This window comes from Sturnus vulgaris, chromosome 11 (genome assembly GCF_052056855.1).
Source record: "Sturnus vulgaris isolate bStuVul1 chromosome 11, bStuVul1.hap1, whole genome shotgun sequence".
Taxonomy (NCBI): domain Eukaryota; kingdom Metazoa; phylum Chordata; class Aves; order Passeriformes; family Sturnidae; genus Sturnus; species Sturnus vulgaris.
Window position 1 is genome coordinate 4181542 of NC_142253.1, and position 18459 is coordinate 4200000.

General features: G+C 41.2%; 1 long non-coding RNA gene across 1 annotated transcript in view; it reads right to left on the bottom strand.

The window, feature by feature from the left end:
* Positions 1 to 3095: 3095 nt before the first annotated feature.
* Positions 3096 to 18459, bottom strand: part of LOC106851495 (uncharacterized) — a 173570-nt gene continuing 158206 nt past the window's right edge. The window contains exons 4-7 of the long non-coding RNA XR_015805983.1: positions 7453 to 7568; positions 7047 to 7153; positions 3989 to 4123; positions 3096 to 3194 (exon numbers count right to left, since the gene is read on the bottom strand). This is a non-coding gene — a long non-coding RNA (uncharacterized LOC106851495). The remainder of the gene's footprint in view (positions 3195 to 3988; positions 4124 to 7046; positions 7154 to 7452; positions 7569 to 18459) is intronic.

Here is an 18459-nt window from a genome sequence, read left to right on the forward strand (position 1 = left end):
AACGTGACAACTTCACAGCAGAAGGTCACTCCCCCCAGTCACTCTCTCACTGCTGCTTGGAGGCAACTTTTCTGAGAAATGATTTGTTATGGTAGAATCAGAGGCACATTTGTTAGTTAATTCATTCTGTAAAACTCAAATGAGATGAAAAACAAGCATAGATCTGACAAATGGCATTTAATTATGTCTGAGCCTAAAATTCATAATACATATTTATGCTGCCCTAAGTCATTTGCAGCCAAGGTCCCTTTTATTCTCATAACTGAGTCCATTTGCTGATATGGGAAGAGGGTGTTGGTGATGGGTTACTCCATGTCCTTTCACTACTTTGTGCAATCCCCTGCTCTGAATAGGCCATGGGCTTTCCCCAAGTTTACAGTGCAGCAGTTCTCTAGGTCTTATGATTCCATAGCCTGTGCAAGTAATCCAAAGAATTTATAGGTGCCCAATAGTTTTATCTTGAACAATGAAAATTTCTAATTTCTAACCACATCTTGTCTTCAATTTCTTTGTAGGTTTTTGTTTGAGGCTTTGGGTCTTGCAAGATACCAGGACTAGGACTGCACCAGGACTGTGTCCCTGTCCCTACAAGCTGCCACTGTCAGGAAAAGCTGTTTACTGCAGCAAAGGTGGAGCTGCCTCTACAGTGATTCAAGGAGAGAGGCTGAGCACAAGAAAAGTAAAAACACGTTGCACTGATGGTGCAGAGGTTTGAAAGAATATGCAAAGCACAGGCTCCTGGGAAATGGACATTGTCACATGTGGCTCGTTAGCACACTGAAGCTCTGACCTAGCAAATATTTACATGCACTTAAGTGCACATTTGAAAGGGCTAAATATACACCTGCTCCCCGCTTCAGCTGCCAGACATCTCTAGACTCTGAATTTGGTGCAAATGTCTTTGACTCAAAAACATATGCTGCAGTTTTGCTGAAGATGTAGGTGTATTTTTATAATGGTTTGGTGCTGTTATTGTAAAAGTAAGCTTTTTTTTTTGAGTCCTTCTCTCAATATGTCATAGAGTATCCATTCAGCATCCTGAACAATGTCTGATGAGGGGCTTAGGAGAATTTTGGGTTTCTACCCTCTTTCCTCTCTGCAGAGCCAGGTACATTGGAAATTCTGCCTGTGACCATGAGGTCAGCAAGAGGCTCCTCCTCTCCTGCCATGAGCTCCCACTGCAGCCTGAGCATCCCTGCCTGTGGACCACCTCCACCAGGAGACAGCAACCCCAAAGAGCTTCAGCTGATCTCCTCAATGGGAATCTCTGGGGACAGTCAGCCCTGGCATCTGAGGAAGAAGTGATTTCACAGCTCCTGCCTGGCTGCCCTGCCTCTCCTGCTGTGGCACTGCCAGCCTGGGGAGCACTTTTCACCCTCACTGACATCACTGCTCTGCTGAGCCACCCCAGCCACAACCTCCTCCCCTCCCCTCTCTCCTGGCATGCTGCCACCCAAACTCACTGGGGAGCTTTAGGGTTTTTTTGTTCTCTGGTGGGAAATTTCATTTGACCCTTTCAAGTGGGACAAGAGCAGATATTAGATTTGTTGACGATGAAGTGCTTTTATCTGAATTCAACAGAAGAGGCACAATGGAAAGATTTCAGCTGTTGAGCAAAAGCACTGCACCTATTACAGAGTTCATATGCATTAACAAGTGGCACATCACTGAAGGCTCTCCTCACCCTTGCAGATATACCCTTCTTCCACAGAAAACTTGTTAATCTCTCCCTCAGCTCTGCCTGCTCTACCCACCCTTGGGAAAATGTGGTGTTTGACTGTCTTGTCAGATCTTGCAATGATAGAACTGCTATTAGCAGGTAAAAACTACATTAAGGTGTTTTATCTTTCTGTAAGTCTTAAAGGTCTCCTTGATGAGGGATGGGACAGCAAGTTAGAACACCAGATATCTCAGGTTGTAATTAAATTCTAGGATCACCATTGCCCTAGTGAATAGGCACTACTTTATGCACACATTTAGAAAGACGGATAAATAAACAGGCAGACAGAAAAATAGGAAACGAAGATCATAGGTGGATAGATTTCAGTCAGAAACAGAATTAAATTTGCACTTATTTTCCTGTGTGATAGAGTCACATAGCTACTAAAAAAGTATTTTCTAAAATTTAAGGCAAAAGAATCGACTGTCAAGAAGCAGAGTTGGGAACTCAGACTTGGCAATGGAAACTGAAAGGAACCCCAAATCCCACATAACTGTTATCTGGCATCATACAGCAACTGCACATGGTAGTAAAGGCAATAGAGCACCTATTAACTAGAGAAAACCCTGATGAAATTTGTGGGCTTGCAGTCAGTCAATCCTGCAAAAATAGCAAGTGTTAGCCCTCATGCCAGTGAGCCAAGCACATGGGAGCATGACTGGAAAGGAGCAGCAAATGCTTTGCAAGCTCACCTAGGTGGCCCAGGCACTGGGTCAAGAGTCTGAGCTAAGAGTTAAAGAGAGCATGACCATCCCTGAATTCCTGCCCTGTGGCAGTGCCCAGCACAGCTGGCCAGGGCCAGGGCCCCACAAGGAGGCTTTAACTGCTGCCAGTTGGACTTTCCTTAGAAACACTCTGAAGTCCAGTCCTGCTGGAGCACAGTTTGTGTTGGCTTCCCTCTCCCCGTGGCCCTTACTCAGGAAATGGAGCAGGCACCAGGCAGGCTCCACACACTCCATGGCACTGGGTGTCTGCAGAGAAACGTGGAGCTCCTGGGCAGAGGGAGCTTCCCTGGCTCCTTTTTGAAGCTTTGTGTTCATTTACAAAGTCATAATTACACTGGACAAGCAACAACCATTAGGATTAGCTAATAAATTATTCCTAGCACCTTGTCCCTTTGTAAAGTCTCACAAACTTAATTTACATCCTCACATATCCAAGCAACAGATTTCTACTTAGAATAAACCATGGTTTCTAACTTCTAAGCAACAAGAACCTGTGCTTTACTTGATTTAGGGTTTTTTTTGCTAATCTTAGATTATCTTCAAGATCTTGAGAGCTGTTACAAAATTCAGATGAAGAGTGCAAAACTCACCCTCTAGGTGCAAAGCCACAGGTCCCCTGCCCCCCAGGACATTAGAGATGCCTTTCTCACCTTGCTGGATTCCAAGTGCAGAGCTCCAGGTGCACCTTCGTGGCTCTGAGTTTGAGGTTCAGAGCAGTTTTATGGACAAGCAGTGTCATTCAGCAAAGCCTGCAGCAAAACCATGGAAAATTTTCATTGACTTCTGCACAATTCAGCATTTGCTTTGCACTGATGAATGAAGTAAATGTTCAGCTGATTACTTCATGCAGCTTCTACTCCAAATATTAAACCATTGCTTCATTCTCTATTCCTGTGCCCTTACCAAATAGTAGAAGATTATTTTATGGGATAACCTCATTTTCCTTCCCTTCTTCCGGTGCCTTTCTAAGGCAGACCTGGAGCTGGCAGAAAAAAACCAGGCACAACCAATGAGCTAGACCTCATTAGAGCAGTAAGGGATTTTAGGCTCCTTCCTCATCCCAAGTGGCTTTGGCAGTTTCCTTTTATTCTTTAACATTGTTTGTATTATTTACACAGCTGCTCCACTAACTTATTCTTGTTATATGTTTATTTATTTCTTCCTTTTTTTTTTAAGTTTTACTCTTTAGATTTTAGAACAGCATCAATTTATTTTTACCGCTTCAAAAAATTATTTGCTTGTAATTAAACCCACAAATCTAATAGTGCCTAAGTGTAAGAGTGACTTGTGTTTATGAGGGGGCCACGGGCAGGTTTTGAAAGCTGAACCACATCATTTCACGATCCATAATCAGTTTTTAGGGGTTTTCTATTATTATTATTTCAAGGACCAGGTGTCTAAAAAGGTATCGTTTTTCTCACCAGCTTTTGCTGGTTTTAAAAAAGGTATTAATGCAGCTGTACAGGTTATAGCTGAGTGTGTGACTGCCCGCTGGATTTACACGCCCAATTACCCCAAAAGCACACAACCCTCCGAGACTCACACATGCAAAAAGCCTCTTGGCTGGAAAACTCTTGGCATGGATGCTCCATTTCCATATGCAGTCACACTGAATATGCATATACATTAGGTGCAGGAGCACACATACATTTTTCAAACTGGAGGCCTTGGCGTGAACCTAAAGAAGAAAAGACAAATGCTGCAAAAAAGGAGTTTAGGTCAAATTCAGTGAGCAAGGATGAATCTGCTGGGTTGTACTCCCGTGCCTTGTAGCAATGCACATTGTTTTTTGCAATTAAATATGCAAAAAGCTGTGGATTTTTAGTTTTATTTTTCTTTATGCCTTTACATCCTTTGAAAATTTATAATCTTTAATTTTCCCTTTCTGATTCTAATAGATGAAAACCAGCCCAATGTAAATTTTTGTCCAAAAGAGACAACTCAACAGAAAAAAAAAAGTGTTTCTGAGTATTAACATGTTTGAGAATCAGGCAACCAAAGACTGTAAACATAGACTTAGGTGTCTGAATTTAGGCACCTATTTTTTAAAACCTTGGCTTTGAAAATAAAATATCTGAATGTATATAGAAAATATAAATCACCAGTCACTTTTATTACATGTATGTTTATATAAAGACTTTAGAACACATTTTTAAAATGTAAACGTTCCTTAGTATGTTTAACTATGTGTCTAAAGAAGATGTAGGACAGAAAGAAAACAAAATTTGACAAATGTTTCTGATCAATCCTGAAGAAATCAATAGGAATTCACTCACAGCATGATTTCATTTAACTTTCCATGCTAGGAATAGTAACCTGGCTTTCTGTTAAAGCAAAAGCATTCATACTTCTTAGAGATTTAATTCTCATGTCAACATGTATCAGGCAGGCAGAGAATGGTTTGGAGACTGGGAGGGGAAGGAGGAAAGGATGGAAACACGGAAATTGTGTGGACTGAGCTGTATGGCTGGGTGACTTCATTTCACCAAAACCAGTTTTTAATAGAAAACGGGATTTTCATTGAGATGCATATTTCCCTTCCCCTTTGAGGGAGCAGAAAGTGTCTGTTTCTCAAACCATCTTTTAATGTTTATTTGAAAAATATCTAACACCCCAGAATAGGAACAGCTTGGTAGGGAAAAGAGAGAAAAGCCATTGAATCCTTACCACTGCCCCAGTTCCTTGGTGGGAGGCTCAGCCTGGCTGGCTGGGGGTGTCCCATCCCTGCAGCCACACACCCCACAGCATGCAGGAATTTGGGATCTCCATCATGACACTCTTACAGTGCCACTGTAACACCAAAAGTAGAGGAGACAAGCCCAGACAACAAGAGAATGAAAACATGCAACCACAGCTCTTGTGAATGAACTTGGGGGTTTTTTGGCCAAAAAGGTAAGTATTTTGGCCCGTAACTCAAATGTCGCAACAGAGAATTTTGCTTTAGAAATGTCATCAGGTTGGGGTTTTCTTTCCCAAAAATCAGACTTGGGTGAAGAAAACCCCTGCTTTCCACCTTCCCAAGCCAGGCAAAACTCTTGGCACTCCAAGCTCCTATATTGAACTTGCTTCTACTCCCTTAGTAGACCAGAACCTTGCATGGTGTATGGAAACCAATGGAGCATTCAAACCCAGAGAACATCTGGTTTACAATATTTTCTTCTTGCTTTTTCATGGTTGTGCTCCTGGAAGCACATTTGGGTCCACAAGTGCGGGTGTGCACGTATGTCTGTTCTTATTTATTCTAAATATAAACTGTTTTCTGAAAGGGCATTATTCATAGGCAGATGAAAGAGCACTGTCCTTCTTAGAAGTCTGGTTCAAAACCTGAAGTTGACACTGGGTGCCATATTGGGCTAAAGCAAAGTGTGGAAAGAGTGTTCTCCAAATTTGAGAGAGTCCTCTTTGGAAAGTTATGGGTAATAAAAAAGATCCCAGCTTTGCTGCTTCATTGAATCCTCAGTTATATATAAAGCAGATGTCATCTTTGCAATATGCAAGGTATAGGTTAAGAAACTCTATCAGCCAGTGACATCTGAGAGTGACATTGATTTGAAATGCACCTTTCTATCTGTGTGCATACAAAATTATGTGTGCTCACACACACACAGTCTATGTGGCTTAAACACAACGATTTATTACAATTTTTTCCATCAAAAGCCAGATTTGACTGACCATAGAATTCATACAAAAAAAGACAAAAATTGTTTTTCTTTCAGGCTGAACTGATGGGTATGTCTGCAAACAGAAACACCACAAAATCCTGTTTCAGTCCAACAAACTGAAAAGGCTCTATAATTATGATCTTTATTTTCATTATTTTTGTGGGCAAGGTATGAAGCAAAATAGCTGTGTCTGTTTAGCTGCCTGAACAATAGAAAAGTTTATGCAGCTCTTGAGCTGAAATGTTTTTGACAGTTTTCAATTTTAGTTCTTTTGATTTGGTAAGAAATCTGCAAAAATATGATTTTGAAAATCACCAGTTTCATGCTTTATTCCTTTCTCAAAATTAGACTATATTGTCCAACTCCTCTTCACTTACTGTGTCTGAGGGAATCCTAGAAAATAGCTGGGAAGAATCAGTGCTGGGCTGTTGCTTAGAAACTGTCTGGGTTTCTATAATATTGCCTGATGTAATAGTTATATTGCCCACTTGTATCTGTTAACAAGCAATACAACAGAATCCACAGGTACCAATAAAGAAACAAACCTGGAATTCATTACTTTCCTTGAAAATTCATCTAGCTTGGCAAAATGTTTTTTTTTCAGGTGCTAATTAATAAAATAGGAGATGTACTGCCTCCACATATATCTATTTTATTTAGATTTATTTATTTTGCCCTGGGGAAAAGATGTTGTTAAGAACATAGTGTGTTAGTATAATTAGAATTTTGCAATGCTATGGAAAGGTACGAGGTATGAGCTGTGGTTATGTGGGGTTTTCTTTGCTGAGAGTTAAAGCATGGCAACATGACCATTTTCTTAATATGTTTTAAAGAGAAGTAATAAGAGTGCCTTTGTAAAATCAGTAGGACAGGACATTTCTGATGAGTGCTGTTAGTAGATTCTCAGCAAAGCCCAAGCAAACAGATGAACTGTCTTACCTTAGTAGTGTCAGCATTCCCAAATCCATGGGCGGAAAAAAGAGCGAATGCAACCATGAGAGCAACAAGATGGACTCCACAACAACTCACGTGAAAATTATGTACTTCTATATTAAAAAAAAAGAAATAAAGCAACTTTCAGGTACAATAATGAAAGTTTCTCTCTTAAGAACAAGGACTACAATTTTTCCTATGAAAGCCAAGATGCAAACTCGCATAATTGCTGTTGCTGGGGTACGAGGAAAGCACCTGAGAGTTAAGTGAATTGGCAACACTTTGCAACCCAAGCCCCAGCAGCTCATTCCTCACCTGAGTGTGACCCAAAGCCCAGCACAGCCACTGGACACACACCTGTGCAGTGCTCTGGACAGTCTTATGGCCCTGCCAAATAAGAGATATGTTTCACCTGTGTACACTGTCCTTGGAGCACACGCTCTCTCCTTTGCATGGGAGTGGATACAGCTCCTTTTGGAGGCTCCTGACTGCAGCACTTTTACAAGCCCATCTCCAGAAACTGGCTTCCTGCATTTGGAGGAGACATAACAAAATGATTGCAGCCCAGCCCTCAGTTATTAAGTGTGGGGGAAAGCACAGGAAGAGTTGTAGGGAAGAGGAGACTCAGTGACAGTTACTTTGTGTAAGTAAATCTTACTCACGGGAGCGCAGCTACTGCTTAGATGGATTACATTTGGCTCTATCTGGGGGCCTAGATTTGTGAGGGAAAACAGTTTAAACTCCTGGTTTGCCGTTCCACTTGTTCTCAGCAGGCAGAGGAATTGTGTTGGAGCAGAGCAGAAGCTGAGGTTGTTCAGCAACAACAAACGCGGGGGCGGATGCTCATCGCCAGGCGTGGGGATTTGGGAATGCAACTCACATAAGTGTTAATGGGAGTTACACGCGTAAATCCCTGCCCTTCAACATGATAATACATAATATACCCCTTAATTTTTAATTCACCAGGGTCTCAATTTTAAAGCATTTTCATATAGTTTGTCCTAATTATAATCATTTTTAATGACAGCTTAAAAATTTCACATGACTGTCTTATCACATACGGTACTTAATTTCTCAAGTGAACAGTTTCCATGTGGTGTATTCTGGGAATTTTGAGAACTAAAACACTAAGGAAAAAACTACTTTGTATAATCAAATGAGATGTTATTATTCCACTATGTTTTATATACACTGGAACAGAGTTTCTCACAGTAATGGTGACCATTTTGAAAAGTACTTAGAACTGAGACAATTTTTTGTTTTGCAGTGGTATCGGTTTAATCTCAATCTCATGGACCAGGGCTTTTGGTCTACCTCTCATGGCCAGTATTAATGTAAATTAGTAGGTAATTATTAGTTAGTGCAGGCTTTGGGGAGGTTTCAGCCTATAAGTAACTTTTAATTTTCCCTAGGATTTGATAAACACTGAATATACAGCTGTGACATCACCATTTGTATATTAATACAGTATCAGTATAGTAGCATTAGATGTTATTATCTCATTCTCATAATATATCTATATATTATTATACTATTATATTAGTATATAATGAATGTATTAGCAATATATTAGTCTATTTATTATTATATTGACACACAGCAGGCAAGCACTCACACATTGAATCAGAAAGACAAACAGCCAAGTTTAGAGTACAGCCACACACCCCATGTCAGATGTTGGCCTTTAACATCTCAATGGGCAGGTAAATCAGTAATTACTGGAGTAACTGGTCCTACATCACACACACAACAGAGGACCATGTGCCATGATCCCAGCATCCAGGAACATGCCAAGGATCTGCCTGACCATTCCCTGTGCCCCACAGAGCATCCCCATACCAGCCTACAGGAACCCAACCACAACAGACTCAGAATTACACCAGAAACTTCTCCATATTCCATTTGAAGCATTTCCCTGCTCTTCAGCCAGGCCTTTTGAGTTCTCTTATTTCAGTTTCTTCAACTAAGGGTTTTCTAGTTTGCCTTCATGTTGACTAAACCAAGCCCTTTTTTATTTTTAGCTCTTTGCTTTCAGAGGGAGCAATGTATTTTTTACTACTTACAGGTATAGAAAGGGCCACTGCCAGAAAATACATGATGAAATAGCAGGCAAAGGTTTCAAAACCCACCTAAGCGACTTAAAAACATAAGTGTTATTTTCAAGAGTGATGGAGGACTTAAATACCAAGTACTGTGTTTAGTAACAGATTTTAAAAAGTAATTACCTACCTATGGAGATCACATGTGACTTTAAAAAAAATTCTCAACAATTAGCATTAGTAATTAATAATATTTTAAATGTTTCATTTCAGCTGTGCTCAAGAAGTCATTTGTTTAGTCATGGGAGAAAACACTCCTGTATGCCCTGAGGTTACTAGATTTCTTTGGACATCCTCATTCTGAACAATTTAGGAATGCAAATAGGACTTGGACTTTTGTCATGAGACTATTCTTGAAAGTTTTGCCTGAAAACAAACTTTGTCCTGCAGTTAAATTTTAGGTATGTCTACCTTGTTTTCCATTAGCCAGAAAGAAAGGAAGTGGACTTTATCTGAAACCACACAAAAATGTTGGACTGCACTAGAATGTCTATGTCCATGTTTTATATATCCTCTAATTACTGAACAGCCATGACTATAGAGGGGAAATAACTTGCCAAATTAGTAGCCTTCAAACTGTCGCTTTTTATAAAGAGTAAATGATAAAAAGAAATGTAGCACTCATTTGTTAGTCATTTTATGGGTAGCTTTAATCCGTTTTGTGCATAGACTCCAGTTGTTGGTATTGTTTCCACTAAAAGAAAAATAATTTGGCTGCCACTGCAACATTTTAAGCTTTCACTGTTACTATAAAAACAATCCCCAGGAGATTTTTTTTTTTAGTCTCCTTGTATTGCTGGTTTGCAAGGACTTAGGAAGTAAAAGTTTAAAACGGCCTGGTAACAGACAAATCACTTTTAAAAGCCAGCATTGTACTGGCCTGGGAGTGCTACAGGAAAAGCTACTTTAAAAAAAAAAAAAGGAAAATGCAACAGTACAAAAGCTAAGCAAGCCTAATTATTTTTTAAACAAATATATGGAGGTCATCTAAACTATGAATGCATGAGAGGCCTTTTCCTACATGTGAATTGTCAGATCCATGCTGGATAGGCATCCAGGCAGAGCTCGGCTTTGTAACACTGCTCCCAGTAGGAAGGCATCTCGGCGTTTGAGTAATGTACTTTAAAACAACAACATACTTTTTCTGAACGCATTAAGGGTGAAGTTTTCAAACTGGGGTACCTAAAGATAGATCTGTCTTGTGACAGCACAGAGCTATCTCTGGTCAAGAGTTTTGGTGTAGCCTCAGGCTTTTTGGGTAGGTGTGTTAAATAACACATTTTCAGCGACTGCAGTAAAACTTTGTGATTTTCTAATTTTGGTGGGGAGGTTTGTCTGTAATGAAAGTGCTGCCTGAGGTCTTCAAAATATTTCAAATAAACAGACAAGGCTTTTCAGTGGAGTACAAGAAAGAGAGGAACAAAAGTCCCACTGGGATTTAAAGAGATTTGGGTGTTCAGCTCCTACAAACACCCTTGAAAATCCCAGTCCTCTTTCGTAATTGACGGCTGAATCTCGACAGATTTGGTGGTTCATTTTGGCTCATTGTCTGCATCCGCTCAGGCTGGAAGCTGGCCCGGGAATTTCGTTAGACCATGAGAAGTTTCCAGGAGAGTTTTCAGCTCTTGGTTCCCAGGTATCTGAGGCTCTGCCACTTCCACTTCCCCCAGCCAGAAAACGCAGAGACGTGCAACCGTTCGCAAAAAAAGGCTGGCCAAACCCTTCCTGAATCAAAGGAATATTCATGTTTTGGATCAAAGACTGGGGGAAGGATTTGACTAGCTCCTGCATTCTCTGTCCTGTGCTGCCAATGTCTGGTCCTAAATTATATCCATTGGCCAATGTAGAACATCTTACTGAGGTTATTTTTTAGCACAAGTAAAATAAATAGTATCAGGTTTTGATCCTTAGGAGGAACCATGCAAAACCGTTCTTTAGCATATCTTGTTTTTAAGACTCCAAGTCTCCATTTTCAAATCACTGGGTCTAGAGCCAGGCTCCAAAATATATCCTGACGCATGCAGCCAAGCAATCATCTTTCTATGGAAAACCGCTGAGCACCTGCTGCTGCTCCTCCTGACGCCCTTCTCATGGCAAACTAAGTCATTTCTGCACGGGCCAAGCACCTCCATCTGGCCTCAAAGAACTTTCCAGGACCTGAGAGCAACTGAGGAAGGCTCAGCCCCAGACATCAGCATGGATGCCTTAGGCTGGGGTGGCTCTGGGAGCTCTAGCTGTGGTCCAGGCACGCAGCTAGTGCAGAACAAAAAGACAATCACTGTGTCAGAGGGCTCACACTGGATGTGCCAGACTCCACATTACACTCTCAAAAGGCTAAAGCAACGCTCCAGCAATTAGCACGTGTAAAGCCCTCAGCTATTTATGTCCTAGGAAATAGCTTGGATTTTATTATTTTTGGGTTAAGCCATTCCAAACGGCAAAGCAGCAGTTATTTGTCTGCCATCTATTGATGTGCTGTCTTGATCTCTAATCGAGGCCGAGGGGGATACATTTCCACCTTTAATCCTTCAAACTTTCTAATGCTTTCATGTACAAATGTATACAGTAACTTGGCATTAGCATTCCACAAATATGCAAATTGTCTGTCAGATTGGACAGGCTGCATGCATTTGAAGTTGTGTTGACAGCCTACAGAAAAAAGACATTCTCAGCTCAAACATGAACAAGATGTTTATATCCTTTTTTCCTAAAAACATACATTTTATGTTTTAAGCAGAGATGGGAGCAAACTGCAAAATTTGGATCAAGACATCTTTTGCACCCATAAAATTTGGGGATGTCTGCATCAGGGGATTTTGATTCAGCTGGCTCTTGGAAAGGGGAAATTCAGCTCAGATCTGGCTTATGTTCCAGCCTTCACAAAATACAGTGGGAATTTGCACATGAGCCTCTGTTTCCAAGTAGGTTAACGCATAAAAGAAGCGGCTCAGAAGGTGTCATTATACTCTAGTGAGCTTTGCAGTTGGTGGCAACAGCAGTTACCTGACAAAGTACCATCTTGCCAGTCAACAGAAAAGGAAGCTGTAGAGCCCAGCATCCTTCCTGGCCCAGGGAAAGAGAACAAGCACAGCAGTGGTGGGAGCTCGTGGAAGCTCGTTGTGCAGGGGGCTCTGATAGGCACAGGTGCAAACGGCCAGGGTAGACCAATCTAGGCATCCACCTCCAGAATTCAGCCCCTCAGAAGCTCTCACCTGGGGGCTGCAGAGTCCTGCAGACCCTCCAATGGTTATCAACTCATGTGGGTGTCTGTGGGAACCCAGATGAACTTATATTCTTTTTTTTTAAGCACATGTCCCATATCATGCAGATTCATAAAAGCAAGGTATTTATCTCCCTGATTTCAACAAATTTCATAAACCAAGAATTTTGTCAGCAAGCCTACAGACAAATGTCCTTTTTGACTATAGATTTCTAAGTATTTTAATTCAACAGATTTAGTACACAATCTTAACTACTTCTCTAGGATCCCTGCTTTGAAATGAAAGACTGAATTCTCCCCTTTTCTTCCAGCCTACCATGAGGGTATAGCAAACTAGATGTCTATGGCTCTGGCATATTGTCTGCTCCAGTGGAATATTATCCTTAATTTTGACTCGACATGGATAAAAAGGCTGTTTAATAAGAGAATGCATTAAGAACTGTGATTCAGATGAAGACCTTATCTAACAGATGTATTTTGACACTCTGCATCTGGACATCCTGTACAAACCATCATAAGGTCTGGGGCAAATTTTTGGTACAGAGGCTTCATCTGCAGCTCATGGAAAAATCAGTTTCAGTGGTAAGGATCCACTGAAGAAAGCAAGAAATATCCCCATGACGTCAAGGCCCCAGGAAGCTAAAGAATCTGTGAAGTAATGAGTCTCTTTGGAGCACAAGTTGAAATTCTGTCAATTAAAAATCTTTCCTGTAGCAAACCGCAGATGATTTGAAGGAGTGGAAAGCTGAAAGAGGGAGGATTTAGAACTTTAAATATATTTTATGGAAAACACTAGAGCTTTCCTTACTTCACTGTCAGAAGACCAAAGGGAAAACATTAGACTTGGGCTCCTGCAGGACTCACCAGCTAATTTCCTGTGGCCATGTAAGCTGGGCATGCCTGTGACACCACAGAAGCTTGGATACCAACTACCTTGGCTCCTGCTGGAGCTCCCTGGGGATCCACTCTTTACTGTGCAGCTCCCACAAACCCAGCCCTAGCAACCTCCTGACTCATTCTCATTTGCAAAGCCTGTCCTTTAGGTTTTCCATGAGGCAGGGCATGTCATGAAGCCATGAGAACTGTGGACTCACTGGCTGCCTTTTGATATGCATACACTGACCAGCTTCTGGGTCATGTGCCAGAGCTGTCTGCTGAGACACTGAGCTCTGGCCAAAGACCCTCACTTCATGTCCCAGTTTGGTGAATGCCAGATAGCTGTTAACTTCATCAGGCAGGCAAGATTACTATCACTAGGCCATCAAGCACAGAAATAAGGTCACTTCATATCTCCCTGGAGAGCCTTGGGAGGCTGGAGCTGCTCAGTGTGCCCCAGAGTAGTGGGGTAGCTTGTTAAGTGTGTGTTGGATTTATGGAATTCAATCTTAAGTTATGCCAGCCCATATTTTAGCAGCCATTTCAGAGGCCTAATTCTCTTGGATGGGTACGGATTTTTTGCCAGCAACAACAGTGCTGAAAAGATCAGCAGCATCACTGAAATACCTTCAAAGAATGTTCTTCAATGGCTTCCCAAAAGTAAAGAAAGGACAACTAGTGCCAGAAGAACGGCTCAGAACAGGAATGAGAAACGTAGCTGTAAAGAACAATAAGTGTATCACCAGCCTGGTCTGACAAACAGGACATAATCACTTGCAGGATGAGGCCTCGGTGCTGCTGCAGTGCCGGTGATTCGTGTGGTCTTCAGGAGAGCTGACAGCAGGAACTATGCCTTTGCTTACTTCATACAAGTAGATAACTCAGCGAGAGCAGAGAAATCATTTGACAGAGGCCAGATTCAGGAGGCATCTGAAATGTCTTTCTTCAAAGATAATCATGTTAGGAATCAAAAGGGGTCTAATGTTAGAGACTTGCCTTTCAAATGCAACAAATGATTATACCTGTCAAGATTTATGGACAGATTTATTTATGTTGACAGAGGGACCACTAATAGTTTGACAAATGAGAAGTCTTGACAGATACAACAGATATGTTCAAGTATATTTCCTCCTGTTTGAAATAGGAAATGAGTGAGTTATGACAAGCCTGTAATGTATATTGATACGACTTTTCCTAGGCTTCTTCTACAGAAGTAGATGCATTCTACAGTATTGGATACTAATCTGGAAAGCCAGTTATAACCCTAATCATCAGTGACCCTCTATCTTCCTCCATCAAGAAAGTATTTAAAATGGCTAATTTAGAGAAAACAGGAAGGAAAGCTTTTCCAGGTGGTGCTCCTGGATGGAAAACTTAACTTCCAAAGTAAGGCAAGAATCTAGAGGAAAGAAATATTAGGATCTCAGGAAGCTTTATATTTAGAATAATTGCTAGCCAGGGACATTTCATGTAAATTCACAGCAAACCTAATACTTCTTCCCAGCATGGAATGCCAGGCATCATTGTACCATCGAGGCTTGTGGTCAGCTCCAGCCAAGAAAGATCTATCCCAAGGAAGGCTGCAGTCCTACAGCAGGGAACAATTCCATTCTAAAACCCCATTCAGGAAAGGTATAGAAAAGCTATTGCTATGCATTAGCATCTGATCAAAGGCCATTTCAACAAACAAGACACCAACAGCTTCAATGGACTTTGCCTCAGGCTCCAAGATCTTTTAGGAGTTTTATGTAGGATCGTGCAACCATTACATCCCCAGCTGTGAAAGACAGAACAACCTGTTAAGTGCTGCTCTACCATGCAGCAGCCTTTAAATGCTATTTTCATTTAACAGACAGTGACTAACTCCTCATTTAAGTACAAGAATTCCAACCCTCTCACAGCCTGGAAGCTCTGGACAATGCAAGCCAGGAGAGACTGGAAGGAGAATCCCACTTTGCTGCTCCAAAGGCTGCCGTCCTCTCCAAACTGGAAGTGTGGTAAACGTTGGTGAAGCAACACTTGGTACCAGACCAGTGTCTGTATTTGCTGTTGATTTGTCTGCCAGACCCACATTTTCAAATAACAATGGGACAAATCACCACGTCCCCCAAGGCTTTACAACAAACACAAACAAGCAATTAAACAAACAAGTGCTCTTGTCACTGAGCAATTAAAGCATTTCCTGATCCCTTAATAAAAGCTGATCAAGTTTCCACATATTAATGTGACTTTGCACACTGGATGGGTTTATCACATTAAGAAACCATCCCATGTCTTTGGCCAGTTAAAGTCAATCTGGCTGCCCTCCCTGGAGATCCCCCCAGGAAAGAGTGGGGAACAGCCATTTTTGAACCAGGAGTATGTCTGACATCGAAATGCATTTAACTAAAGCACAATGGGCAATGTTGTTCATGCAAAAACATTTTGGTGTTTCAAAAAACCATTAGAGGGCATCAAGGGAGGACGGGAGTTTTGAAAAAGAATGAACCTTGACAGGCTAAACTAACTATTGCTCTTTCACCAGCATACTCACTTGCCTGGAAAACTCCAGAAGGCCTATTAATTATTTTGGGGTTGTTCACAAAAGTCATCTGAGCTGGCAATTGCCAATCGCATCAGTCTGTGACATTCCAGGGGCCGACAGTGCCATCTCCTTCATATAAGTCTGCTAAATTACTAATATACTGAAGTATCTCAGCTTAAAACCCACTCTCAGTCTCCTTTATCAATTTTGCATCTGGTTTTCTCTGAGGTTGAAAAACAAAGCACACCCCAAACACTTACCTCCTTGCCAGTCATTTTGTGCACGCTGTTCTTTGTTTAAAAAAAAGGAAAAAAGAAAGTCTGCTCTGTAATTACCAGACACAGCCGTGGGAGTGGTTAATCTTTTAAAGCAACATTATGAATTATAATACCAAGTGTATACTTCATTGTGGTAATCCTGCAGTAATGCAAGCAATATTAGCATGTTCTGGGAGGCAGAGTACTGCCAGGGGACCAGGGATGCTTGCAGGAGAAGAAAAGGGGAAGATTTCACAGTAATGAAAACGATGTTGTGTTTAGTCCCGCAAGCTAAAAACAAACTAAATATTTATGATAAACGAAAAGAATAAGGAGGATTATGGTGTCATTCACTGTAGAATAAAATATTACCTAATCTAAACATTTACATAAATAGCAGAAGGATAATGCACGCTGAATTTAGATGGTTCAAAGAGAGGAGGAAATTAATTGTAACAACAGCTTAAGTGTTGCAGTGCACAATGGTGGGTGCTCCTGGGGCTCCTCACCTCTCTGCACCACAGAGCCCAGCACTGAGATGGCATTTGGGGCTGCCAGACCTCAGATTTGAAAGAACGGAAGTTATCTTCCTGCTCTGTGATGGAAAAGCATCCAACTTCATCCAAGGAGTTTTTTTGGTGTAGACCTCTACCACTTGAAGTGAAAAAAAAACCCCAAAAAACCCCATTACCTGTCAGTGCTGGCAGGCTCTAAGGGACTATCCCAAAAGGAGATGGAGCCATCTGAGAGATGAGGTGTAGGCTCCTGAATTCTGCCCACATCCCGAGTTCCTCCACTGCTGAGCTCTGGTGGCAGCTGATCTGTTTGCTTTGCCACATTTTTTGACCATTTGGCTCCCTGGTATCTCAAGCATGGCTCCAGTCAGACCCAAAAGCCTCATCTGGATGGAGCTGCCAGGCTCAGCACCTGCACTACCTGATGGGTAGAAGCCACCAGTGCCCAAATTTCAGGATTTCCTCAGGACACAAAACCAGAGTCCACATCCCTCTCATATGAAAACAGCAGTTAAATCATTTTTCTCCCATGCTAGCTTCATCTAGCCTTGCTTGCTCTCCATCCCTATGTTTCTTTCAGGACCCTGGCAGTACCTCGAGTCCCACTGAAGCCTTTGGGTTTGTTTTGGGCCAGATGTCTGTAGGCAGATAACTCCCTGCAAGATTGTGGCTAAAGTCTTCTGAGTGCAGGGGCGATCATTTAACCACATCTTTCTGCAGCTGAAGCTGAATCACAGCTCTGTTTAAAATCATCTTCATTCGAGGCCTGAGTTCATTAATTAATTATATAAAATTTCCGGTTTGAAACCCTTATTCCTTTTTGAGTTTGGTTTTTACTGTGAAATAGAAAATAATGCACACAAGGGAATAAACTACAAAAATTGTCAGCTATTAGATAACATATGAGGTAGCTTTTGTCAGCATCCTAAAGAACACAGTCAAGAGTAATGATATTTCTGAAAAATTGGAAACCTCCTAGAGAATCCCATTGCAACATTATGATTCTCCACTAATATTTTTTTTCAAATTCAGCAAATTTATGTAAACAGGTTTATACACAGTATTTCATAAGGATCAGTCTACACAAGTAACCCTGTAGAAATAGCATTGTAATGTAGTACATACATCAGAATATTCAGCAAAAGGGATTATTTAGAACCGTAGTGGTACTTTTGGATTGAAGACTACCAACATGAGAGAGGACACTGAGTCACTCTGGGGTTCTCCCAGACCTAACTCAAAGCCCATAACTGAGGCTATTTTGCAAACAGACCCAAATTGGGATCCAAGCGAGTACAAGGCTGTGCATTTAAACACGGGTGGTAAACTGCTGTGCAACTGTTTGAGGGAGAATTGATTTTCTTCTGGTTGAAATGTGCGAAGATCCCATGGTTTATCCGAAGAAGTAAACCTAAAGATAACAGTTTGGTAACCCAGGGTGATGTTTACAACTGTACTGAATGTGACAGCTTTCAAAGTATTATGTATATTTCTAAGGCTGTACATGTACAGCTCTGACAGCATGTCAGTTATAATTCTTGTAAAAAATGGATGTAATTTATTATGGTTCAAATATAGAATAAACTATATAAATGCTTCACCATAAAATACTAATTTCCTCATTGCTGAGGGGCTCATCTGCATTCTAAATAGCAGTAAAGATGTTTTAATTGAATAGGTTTTTCTTCCCTTTTCCTTGTCAACATGAGTGGCTAGGGTTAAAATAGATGCACAGAACTGGAGGAAATCTCTGAACAATAAAGGAAATCTTAACCACAAACAGGACAACTACGTACCAGAAGTTAGGGGTGAGCTGGGTTTTCGTGTTCTGGGGGGGCAACGTAGGAGGTTGCTCATGTGTGATTGATGGTACTTGTGAATAATACCAGTTGGCAGACATTAGTAACACTTTGTCTCACTTTTTGCTC